The sequence below is a fragment of the Aotus nancymaae genome, unplaced genomic scaffold, assembly GCF_030222135.1.
Source record: "Aotus nancymaae isolate 86718 unplaced genomic scaffold, 86718_ANA_hifiasm-v0.15.2.pri h1tg000046l, whole genome shotgun sequence".
Taxonomy (NCBI): domain Eukaryota; kingdom Metazoa; phylum Chordata; class Mammalia; order Primates; family Aotidae; genus Aotus; species Aotus nancymaae.
In genome coordinates, this window is record NW_026988460.1 from 20886207 (window position 1) to 20898493 (window position 12287).

At 40.8% G+C, this 12287-nt stretch overlaps 1 protein-coding gene across 4 annotated transcripts in view; it reads right to left on the bottom strand.

The window, feature by feature from the left end:
- Window positions 1–12287, bottom strand: part of HRH1 (histamine receptor H1) — a 115815-nt gene that overhangs the window by 17055 nt on the left and 86473 nt on the right. The window contains exon 1 of one of the 4 annotated variants that reach the window (XM_064361983.1): window positions 4199–4267. The exons of the other annotated variants lie outside the window; for them this stretch is intronic. The gene's annotated coding sequence lies outside the window, so the exon portion shown is untranslated. Of the gene's footprint in view, window positions 1–4198; window positions 4268–12287 lie in introns of those variants that run through there. 4 annotated transcript variants of the gene reach the window in all.

The following is a 12287-nucleotide window of genomic DNA, read 5'->3' on the forward strand; positions in this document are numbered from 1 at the left end:
AGATGAAGTCTCTCTCCGTCACCCAGGCTGGAGTGCAGTGGCATGATCTCGGCTCAGTGCCACCTCTGTCTCCCGGGTTGAAGTGATTCCCCTACCTCAGCCTCCTGAGTACCTTGGACTATAGGTGTGCACCACTATACTCAGCTAATTTTTGTATTTTTAGTAGAGGGGTTTTCTATGTTGGCCAGGCTAGTCTCAAACTCCAGACCTCAAGGGATTTGCCTGCCTCATTCTCCCAAAGTGCTGGGATTACAGGCATGAGCCACCATGCCTGGCCCTAACTCAGGGTTTCTTAACCTTGGTCTTAGCATTGACATTTGAGCTGTATGATTCTTCATTGTGGGGGGCTGTCCTGTGTAATGGGTGATGACGTTTAGCATCATCCCTAGCCTCCACTCACTTGATGCCAGTAGCTGTCAGCTCCCAGTCATGACAACCCAAAATTGAGAGGCCCAGGCGGGTGGATCACCTGAGTGGACCCAAAAGTATGGGTCCACTTTTCTACTTTTCCCTGGACACTTTATAGTTAGAAATTTCTCTCATGGTAATTTAAAATGTAAATAAAGATTTATGCACAGAAATGCTTACTGCAACATTAGTTTTGATAGGAAACAAAGGGAAATGAGCTGGCATTTGGGAACTAAATGTATCTGAGGTAGCTACAGAATAGATTATCATGGGGTCATTGATAATCATTATGGAGCACCAGAAATGAGATGGGAAAACGCTCATGATGGAATCAAATTTATAAAAGATGTGGTTTATTTGTACAGGACAACGTCAATACCATTAACCAACAGGCTTCTATCCAGGGCGAATCTCTGTTATGTTACATCAGCCATGGTTTTCTCTGCGTACTGGATGATACTTATTATCTTTGGTATTTCCCAGGATTTCAACAATGAGATTGTCTTCATTTTATAATAGGGAAAATGAGAGCTAACTGCATTCATTTTGGAAAAAAAAAATAAAATAGATTCCTTTAATAAACAAAATAAAAATAAAGAAATGTTTTCCACATGCTTAGCACAACTTCTATTTTCTCTAGTACAAAGTGAGAGTTTGGGATTCCTTTCTTGATTTATTCTAAACTGATTCACCTGCTACTCCCCAGTGCAAACTGCTCTATCCTCTTCCTCATTTGTATGGCTGGTTATTCTAGTCAAGTAAGTCAGAACACTTCTTTGACTTAATTCTGAGAAAGAGGCACCATGCATGAGGGTGCTCCAGTACTGCACAGTCTCATTAAGTCTGGCCAGGTCATAATTTCCATGAAACACCCAGGCTTATCTATTTCACCAGTTGTGATGAACAGAGCAGACTGCAAATAGCAAAATTCCATTATGAGCTCAGTGTTGCAGGAACCTGACTGACTCAGAATCTAGGGGAGTTCTGGCTTCAGTCTCTGGGTAAGATGCAAGAAGCAGATGACCTTGTGGGCAGGCAGTGGCCCCAGTGGCTTTTCCAGGGGTGGAGGTACATATGTAAAGAGTCTACAGAGTCAGAGAAGAAAAGCTACTAAGAACAGAGGACTGTGTGTAGAGCAAGAGGGAGTGGTAGGGACTGGGGCAACTTGGAGAGCCCGTTCTCTGCTTTAAGAGTACAGCTGCCACTCACATGCCACCAACTGCTGCAGACTCAGATCTGCCTGCTTTTAAAAGGAAACAAAATCTGGAGTTTTTACATGAAATTTTAAAGTTTTTAAATGCTATCAATTATTCAATTGTTTCATTTATCTCCTTGAACACTCCCCAGGGTAAACAAAACCAATCTGGGGGATTTGACCTGTGAGCCCCCAGGTAGGAACCTCAAGCTGGTTCGTAGGGGATGTAGAATGCTGAATATGAGATAATGACCCAGGAGTGAACACCTTTTGGGGTATTTTCCCAGTTCAAGTCAAGCTTCCTCTCTGAGAACCATCATCTCACCTAGGGTGGGCTCTGGCAGCCATAGCCATGCCATGTAACCCTGATCCCTGGGCACATGTGATTGAACCAGAAGTTGTCCCCTGACCCAGAACAGATCAGTCATCCCAGTTCTCTGTTCTGGAACACTGGAATTGGAGTTGTCCCATAAAGACAGTCTGTTGGTCTCATATACTAAAGTGGTGAGTAAGTAGGGGGTGGGGGGCTGCCACTGGGGGCAAGAGGGGGAGGGTTGTTCACCTCTGGGAATGCTGAAATAAAGGAGGGAATAGAAGAAGGCAGCAGACACAATGCAATAATTCATATGCTGGAACAACAGAGATCTACCTGCAGAAGGATGAATTTAGACCTTTCCCTCATATCATACTAAAAAATTAACTCATAATTAATGATAGTCCTAAATGTAAGAGCTAAATCTTTGTGACCTTGAGTTAGGCAAAGATTTCTTAGATATGACACCGAAGGCACAAGGAATTTCTTAAAAACTGCTAAATTGGACTTCGTCAAGATGAGAAACTTTTGGGTTTCAAGAGGTACCACTAAGAAAATGAAAAGCTACAGAATGAAAGAAAATATTTATAGGTCATGTATCTGATACATCATATATCTGATGTATCCAAAATATAGAAATAACTCTTCCAACTCAAATCATAAGAAGATAAATAACCCAATTTATAAACGGGCAAAGGATTTATACAGACATTTCACCAAACAAGATACAGGAATGGCTCAAAAGCACATGAAAAGATGTTCAACATCATTAGTCATTAGGAAAATAAAAATAAAAACCACAGTGAGATAGCACTTCACATCTACTAGGATGACTATAACTTAGAAAGAAGGACAGTAACAAGTGTGGGTGAAGATGTGGAGAAATAAGAATTCTCAAAGTTCTTATTTTCCACATGCACCAGGCCCTGTTTAGAACTGGCAGCATTTAATTCTCAACTTGCATATTAAATACACACAGGATAGAAGTACCAAATCTGATTCCCCAACAATTTATGGACCCTTGAAAGCTCAAGACTGAAGCTTGGCTTGTAAATTTCTTTGGAAGGCTTCATAATTTTCCTACCCAACCAGTTACCTGATCTGTCTGTGCCCCACCCAGTCAGCTAACCTGTCTGCGCCTCACCCAATCAGCTGATCTGTCTGCCCCCCAACCAGTCAGCTGTCTGTTTGGTAGAAATGTAAAATGGTGCTGCTACTGTAAAAAGCAGTCTGACAGTTCTCCAAATGGTTAAACATAGTTACCATATGACCTGCTTCCACACCTAGATATATACCCAAGAGAACTGATAACGTGACCACAGAAAAACTTGCATGCAGATATTTATAGCATTATTCATAACAGCCAAAAAGTGGAAAAAGCCCAAATGTTCATCAACTGGTGAATGGATAATCAAAATGTGGTCTATTTGTCAATAAAGAGGAACAAAATACTGTTCCAAGTTACAGCATGAATGAACTGTAAAGCATCATGCTAGGTGAATGAAGCCAGAGGCAAAAGGCAACACATGGAATGATTCAATTTATGTGAAATGTCCAAAATAGGCAAATTTATAGAGACAGAGAATAGATTAGTGGTTGCTTGATAGTGGAGGGGGAACAGGAAGGGATCTTTTGGAAAAGACAGAAATGTCCTAAAATTGGATTCTGATGATGATTATACAACTCTGTAAATTTACTAACAATAACTGGAGTTGTATGATTCACTTAGAATGGGTGAATTTTATGATACGTAAATTACACCTCAATCAAGTTTTTAAAAAATATTTTCAGTGGACTAAGAAAGAGGCTGCTTTGGGTTCCAGATCTCTCTGTTTTAAAAATCTATTTCATTACACCAGATTCTGGGAAACAGAATCAATTATGAGATTCTCAGTGTCATTTAAATGAAAATAAACTAGTTGCTTAGCAGAAGAACTGCTTTAGTCAGAACCAAGGTTTAGATTAAATAGATCTCATGATTTCTTGTAAAAGGGGCAGGGAGATGTTATGGGTAACTTCTAACTTAGTCATCAGAAGTGGAAGGAGAGAAATGACTGAGCTACATCAAACCCTTTCCTCCTGCACGTCTGTGATCTTCTCTCATTTTATACTTTGGTTTAAGGGATTGAACTTGCTTGATTGTTTGTCTACTCCCTACAACCCCCAGCCCTGGGGTGACAGGCTTGGATTATTAAAGCTCAGTGAAAGAAAGGGAAGCTGAAGGATATTGTCACTAAATGGCAAAAAAGCAGCATTAAAAGCCCAGCTTAGTTATCTCTTACCTTCTGACCCCAAAAAGCAATGAAGAAAAAGAAAAGTAGCATTTTCTGGATTGCATCAGGCTGGGAGATTTGCCATATTGCATCATTTAATCCTCATCTTGCTGGTGACCTCATGAAAATAATTCTGCCACAACCTCCCATTTTAATGATGTGGAAACAGAGGCTTCTGGCATTTACAGGGCTTGGTGCCTGCACTAAGAGATTCCAGAGTGACTGAAGAGCAAGTTTCACTTAATGGTCCAAGTGGCACCCATCTGCTAAGATCTATGAGTAAACTTCACATACTCTCCCCGCCCCATCCTCTTTTTCATTGTGAAGAGAGGGATATAAATAAACACTTTAAATAAAGATTCCAGGGAATTGAAAACACGGACATCCTTGCTAACAGGAGAAGAGGACACAATGCATATACCATCCTCCTTTTCACGGTGAAGTCAGGAAAATAAATAAATGCTTTAAATAAAGATTCCAGGGAATTGGAAAATATGGACATCTGTGCCAACATGAGACAACGACACAGTGGTCATGCCACCAAACCCAGCAAATACACAAGTATCATTTCAGGACATGATGAATAATGTTTTCATTTTGTTCTGACTCCTTAGAGATTAAAAACTCTGAGGAAGACCAGAGTTATTTGGGCTGTTCTCTTCTTGAGGCAAAAGAGAGTGATTGATGATATTGAACTAAATAGAAGAGCTGGCAGGAGAAAAAGAAGAGGGAGATGGGGCATTTATAAGAGAGAGCTCATAGGTGATTAGGAGTTCTTGTAACTTTCGTCTTTCAGTCAAGTGACCTGATCAGGGACACCTGCCTGCACCTGCCACCTCATCCCACACCTGGGGCTCTTTAGCACCACCTGCTGGTTGAGCCCTCTTGCTGGTTCTGGGGCCAGGCTATTTATATATAGGGGTTATTTATATATTTATATATATGAGTTATTTATATATAGGGGCATAGATGAGTGTGAGTCAACCTAGCTCCTAGTTCTATTCTGATATTCATAGATCAATCATTTATTCATTCATATATCCATTCATTCTCCTTTTCTTTCATCAAACCATCCACAAAATCTTCACTGATGAATATTCTTGCCAGGTACAGATATTATGATAGCCGAGGGATGAACACAGTTCCTATTCTCATGGAGGTGCCAGCCTATACCAGTAGTTCTCAACTCTGGCTGCCTGAGAGCTTTTTTTGTTTGTTTGTTTTTGTTTTTTTGAGATGGAGCCTCGTTCTGTTGCCCAGACTGGATTGCAATGGCATGATCTCAGCCCACTGCAACTTTCACCTCCCTAATTCAAGAAGTTCTCCTGCCTCAGCCTCCCCAGTTGCTGGGATAACAGGCATCTGCCACCATATCTGGTTGATTTTTATATTTTTAGTAGAGACAGGGTTTCACTGTGTTGGCCAGGCTGGTCTCAAACTGCTGACATCAAATGGTTCGGCCTCCCAAAGTGCTGGGATTACAGGTGTGAGCCATTGCGCCTGGCCAAGAGCTTTTAAAACATACTGAGATGTCTCCTTTCAGGAAGATTGGGTAGAGGTACTTTTCTCTATTCTTCTGCTAAGTACAACTAAAACTCTGGATGTTATATTTAAAGCAAACACAAGAAGACTGTGACAGGTGGAGAGGCAAAGGCAAAGCAGTGAGGAACATTGGGACCCAATGAGTGACCCTGTGATGAGTTCCTAGGGATTTTGTGCAGCCACATAGATCAGAGACTTTGAGCTGAAGAAGCTTGCAGCTCAGAAATGCCAATCGGCACAGGCAAAACAAAAGCCTGCTGTGTCTTGCCAAGACCGGGAAAGGGGCTGCCTAGCAATAGAACACTTTCAGACAGCACCTGCTCTATTTCAGCCAAACACCATAGAAAAATACTGTGTCCTGGTCCTGTCCTAGCCAGATGAGGCTAAATGGGGAGGGGAGCCAAGACTTCCATCCTTGTTGAGCTCTAATGAAGTGACTCAGCTCCCCTTGCTGGGGTGGTGTTCCTGCCATTCCTAGCAGGGAGCTGGGACTTGCATCCTATCAGATGGTGACAAGTCCTGCACCTACCACCACAGTGTCAGTAGGGGTGCATGGGGAGCAGTGAGGAGGCACTCTCATCCCTCCCTCCCAGCTGGGGACTTATCTGCAGAGGCCTAGTGGGGAGATGGAGCTCCCACATCTGCTCAGCAGTAATGAGGAATCCACGCCCTTCAGGTGTCAAGAAAAGCCAAGTGGGGAGCCAGGACATCTACCCTCACCTGGAAGTAATGAGGCAGCACACTCTCCCCTTGTGTCCTCCAGCTTCCCCTGCTATGGCAGTGTCAGTCAAAACCAGATAAAACAGGAGATTTAAATTTGATCCTAGGTCTCATAATACCTAAAATGTCCATATTTCAATTGAAAATCACTTTTCACATCAAAAAATGAGAAAGGATTTCAAATAGGATTTTTAAAAAGCAATCATACTTTGGAAGGCTGAGGCAGGAGGATCACTTCAGCCCAGGAATTTGAGACCAGCCTGGGCAACATAGCAAGACCCCATCTATAAAATTTATTTTTTTTAAATTAACCAGACGTGGTGGTGTGCACCTGTAGTCCCAGCCACTCGGGAGGCTGAGGCAGGAGGATTGCTTAAACCAGGAGTTTGAGGCTGCAGTGATCTATAATTGTGCCACTCTACTCCAGCCTGGGCAACAGAGCAAGATCCTGTCTTTAAAAAAATAAAATAAAAATAAAAGGATAAATTTAAAAATGAATAAAGGAATTAATAGATTCCAAGTGTTAGAATGGTCTGACAACATTTAAAGTAATCATTATAAAAATGCTTCAACATGCAAATGTGAACATACTTGAGACAAATGAAAAAAAAAGTCTTGGCATATAAAGAAGAACCAATGGGAATTTAGGATGGAAATAATAATTGAAATAAGAACCCAATGGAGGGGCTCAAAAGAAAGATGGCAGGAACAGAGGAAAGAATCAGTGACCTGGAAGATACAACAACAGAAATTCCCAAATCTGAACATCAGAGGGAAAACAGACTAAATAAGTAAATGAATAAATAAATAAGCAAACAGAACCCCAGGGTCCTCTGGGACTATAACAAAAGATGTAACATTCATATAATCATAGTCCCAGAAGGAGATGAGAAGGATGGTGGCAATGATAATGTGCTTTGAGAAATAATGGCTGAAAACTTCACAAATTTGGCAACAGACCTAAACCTACAGAATCAAGAAACTATTAATCAAACAGGATAAGCCCCCAAATATACATCAAAACACATAATAATTAAGCTCCTGAAAATGAAAGACAAAAAAATCTTGAAAGTACCAGAGAAAAACACCTTACCATAATGAGAATGATAGCAGATTTCTCATAGAAAACACAGAGACAAGAAGAAAATGGCATTATATTTTTCAGATGCTGAAAGAAAAGAACTGTCAGCCCAGACTTGTACACTCAGTGAAAATGTCTACATAGAATAGAGGGAAATCAGTACATTCTCAGACGAACTTATACAGAACTGTGTGCTGAAAGCTACAACGTGCTGATGAAATAAATCAAAGATGTAAATAAATGGAGAGTGTTTATGGATCGGAAGTCTCAACAGAGTAAATACGTCAATTCTTCCCAAATTAATGTACAGATTTAATGCAATTTTCATCAAAATATCAGCAAGACATATAGACAAGACTTTTCTATAATTTATATGGAAAGGTGAAGACACTAGAATAACTCAAATAATTTTGAGAAAAAAGAGAATAAAATGGGAGAAATCAACCTACCCAATTAAAAAACTACTATATATTAATAGCTACAGTAATCAAGACTGGTATTGGTGGAGGAATAAACACATAAATCAATAGAACAGAACAGAGAGCCAAGAAATAGAAACAGAACCACACAAATATTCTCAAGTGATATTTGACAAAGATACAAAATTAGTTTAATAGAGGACGGAAAGTATTTTCAACAAATGGCGCTGGCACAATTGGACATCTCATGCAAAAAACTGAACCACAACCTCAACCTCATGCCTTGTAAAAAATTAACTCGAAATGGTCCACAGACCATTACATTGAAAATGTAAACTACAAAACTTATAGAAAAACACATTAGAGGAAATCTTCAGGAACCACAGCTAAGCAAAAAGTTCTTAGACTTGTGACTAAAAACATGATCTATGAAAAGAAAAAACAATGAATTGGATCCCATCAAAAGGAAAAATTTTGTTTTGTGAAAGACCTTGTTAAGAGGATAAAAAGATAAGGAGAAAATATTTGCCAGCCACATATCTAACAAAGGACTAGTATTTAGAATATATAAAGAACTCTCAAAACTCAACAGTAAAAACTAGACAATCCAATGAGAAAATGGGCAAATGACATGAGAAAACATTTTATCAAATAGATTATACAGATGGCAGTACATCTGCACGTGAAAAGATGTTCAATATTACTAGCCATCAGAGAAATGCACATCAAAACCACAATGAGATATCATTGCACAGCCATCAGAATGGCTAAAATAAAAGGCAGTGGCAACACCAAATGCTGATGAACACTACAGAGAAACTGTATCACTTATACATTTCTGGTGGGAATGAAAATGATACAACCATTTTGTAAGAGTATGACAGTTTCTTATAATACTAAATGTATAACTACCATATATTTGAGCCATTGTACTTCTGTATATTTATCCTGGAGAAACTAAAACTTATTTGCCCACAAAAAAAACCTGAATGTGAATGTTTATAGCAGCTTTATTCATAATAGCTCAAAGCTGGAAACAACCGGATACCCTTTGATGGGTGAATGAGCAACCAACTGTGGAATACTATGCAGCAGTAAAAAGGAATGCACTAGTGCTATTCCCATCAACTTGGATGAGTCTGCAGAGAATTATGTGAAGTGAAAGAAGTCAGCCCCAAAAGGTTACTAACTGTATGACATTATATAACATTCCGGAAATGACATAATTATAGAAATGGAGAACAGATTAGTGGTTGCCAGGGGTTAGTAATGGGGGAGGTGAGAGGAAAGGGGATGTGGCTACAGAAGGAACTCTCCTGTACTTGATTGTCTTTATGTCAATATGTTGGCTGTGATATTTTACTAGTTTTGCAATATGCTACCATTGGAGGAAATTGAGTAAAGTATATGCAGGATTGCCTGTATTATTTCCTACAACTGAGTGTTCCTAAAAGGCTTAATGTAAGAAAACTCACACTGGCTGGGCATCGTGGCTCATGCCCGTAATCCCAGCACTTTGGGAGGCGAGGCAGGTGGATCAGGAGGTCAAGAGACCGAGACCATCCTGGCCAATGTGGTGAAACTCTGTTTCTACTAAAAATACAAAAATTAGTTTGGCATGGTGGTGCATGCCTGTAGTCCCAGCTACTCGGGAGGCTGAGGCAGGAGAATTGGTTGAACCCGGGAGGCGGAGGTTGCAGTGAGCTGTGATTGCACCACTGCACTCCAGCCTGGCAACAGAGCAAGACTCTCATCTCCAAAATAAATAAATAAATAAATAAAAAGAAAGAAAGAAAAAAAAAAAAGAAAGAAAACTCATACTTATCCCTTGGCCCCACTCCCAGACTCCCAGCCACTCTTGTTTAAAGGTCCTCAGGTGATCCAGTATGCAACCAGGATTTAAAAAGTCACTAGTCTAGCCAGTGATTCCTGAACCCTGAAGTGCAAATACATTTTCTGAGTCTCATTAAAATGGCTCAGGAGATCTGAGGTAGGGCCAGAGATTCTGCATCTCTAACAAGCTCCCAGGTGATGCCCATGCTGTTGGCCCACCAACTTCACTTGGAGTAGCAAAAGCTTCTACACTGCGGTTACATCCATGCTGGGTTCATAAGAATTATCAGAGCAACTGTGAAATATACGGTACACTGGGATCCAGCTTAGTGGATTCAGTAGGATCCAGTAGGTCTGGACTGGTACCAATAACTGTGTGTTTTTTAATAGCTCCTCCGGTGAATGTGCTGCCCAGCCAGGCTTGGGATCCAGCAGCAAGCTGCGTCTTGCTCCCAGATTCCTCTGTGTATGAGCTCACCTTAGCACCCACAGCCAATAATGGAATTCAAAATTATTGTCTGCATGCGCAGTACTTTCACTGTCTTAGACCTGGGGTCAGGCCCTGGGACTTGGTCTCTCTCATCTGCCCCTAAACCTACCCAGTGGGCTTCAGCCAGTGTCACCTCCCTAGATCCAGTATCTCCTGTCCGTCATTGGCCTTCTAGAGGCCAGCTGTCTACTCCATTTGTTCATCATTTGGAGGCTGCATTGGTCCAAGCTCAAGTTTGCTCTCATCTGGGATATTGCAACAGCCCCCTAACTGGCCAGCCTGCTTCTAATCTCACCCGCTCCAGTCCCCACCCATGTCAACTGCAGGCAATCTTTCTAAATCCACATTTCTCTCCTTCAGTTACTTATTCCCATCACAATTTTTGCTGATCTATGTCTTTCCTATACCACCATTTACTTTATATATAAGTGCATTTACTTTATATATAAGTGGATCCACTTTTTTTTAATTTAACTTTATTTCACTACCACATATCAAAAACCAGTTATCATTTTTTTGTTACCTACAGAACTTTCCATAGGCATAAATGACAATAGAACAATGTGATTTAATTCTAGCCAGACATTGTGAGAAAGGCTCTGCTTTGTTAAAGAGTAACCTTAGCAAGATAAGATGTGTATTAATGACCTACCAGCACCAAATTGAGATTCTCTTGGAGGTAATCAGAAGGACTGAAATATACAAATAAGACTTGAAAATCAGTGTCACTCAAAATTAATTAATGGTACATCTCTGTACCATTTAGAGTCACTTCAGGTAACACCCAAGATGTGGTAAACACTGTTTTAAATATATTGTTTTGTTCCTAAATGCCTTGAAGGAAAAGTTCAAACTCCTTAGGCTGTTGGTATGCCATTTCCTTCACGTTTTGACCCACTGCACTCCAGTAAAAATGAGCTCGCTGTCCCCAAACACCCCAGGTTCTTTCCGTTTTTGGGGGCTCTACACACGGTATTCCCTTTTCAGGGAAGAGGATGTATCTTGCAGACTGGCACTTCATTTATGTTTACTATTGTCTACTTATGGGCCTATTTCAGATGCCACCTGAAACAAAGTAGGTGAGAAGAATGAAAAGGAGGAAGCAGATGTGGAAAGGTTGACAAAGAAGATGGGAAGAAAAAGGAAGGGAGGGAGGCAGAGGGAAGGAAAATATCGATGAACTTCTATTTATTCTACAAAGCTCATCTTAAGTGTTCCTTCTTTTTTAAAGCTTTCCTGTATCCTTTAGCCATATCTAAGCACTTCTTCTTCTGGGTTCCCACAGTATTGTTTCCGTATCTCTATTAAGGCATTTAACACTATGTTCTTTTTTTTTTTTTTTTTTTTTTTTGAGACAGAGTCTCACTCTGTTGCCCAGGCTGGAGTGCATTGGCACGATCTCGTTTCACTGCAACCTCCGCCTCCTGGGTTCAAGCGATTCTCCTGCCTCAGCCTCCTGAGTAGCTGGGACTACAAGTGCATGCCACTGCACCTGGCTAATTTTTCTATTTTTTTTTTTTTTTAGTAGAGATGGGGTTTCACCATGTTGGCCAGGCTGATGTCAAACTCCTGACCTCAGTAATCCACTCACCTCAGCCTCTCAAAGTGCTGAGATTACAGGAGTGAGCCACCGTGCCTGGCCCACTACATTCTATAGAATGAATTCAGGTATCCTTCACTTATACTTGGATCCCTACAAGGGGAGGGGCACTGTGATATTCATTTGTATTTCCAGCACCTAGCCCAGTGGCTTTCAAACTTGGCTGCACACTGGAATCATAAACAGAGCTTTAAAAAAATACTGATGCCAAGGACTCACCATTCCTGGACTTGATTCTGATGTAACTGGTCTGGGGTGTATCCGGATTTCAGGATTAAAAAAAAATTTGTTAGAGACAGGTTCTTGTTCTGTTGCCCAGGCTAGAGTGCGGTGGCACGACCATGGCTCAATGTGACCTTGAACTCCTGGCCTCAAGCAATTTTCCTGCCTTGACCTCCCAAAGCACTAGGATT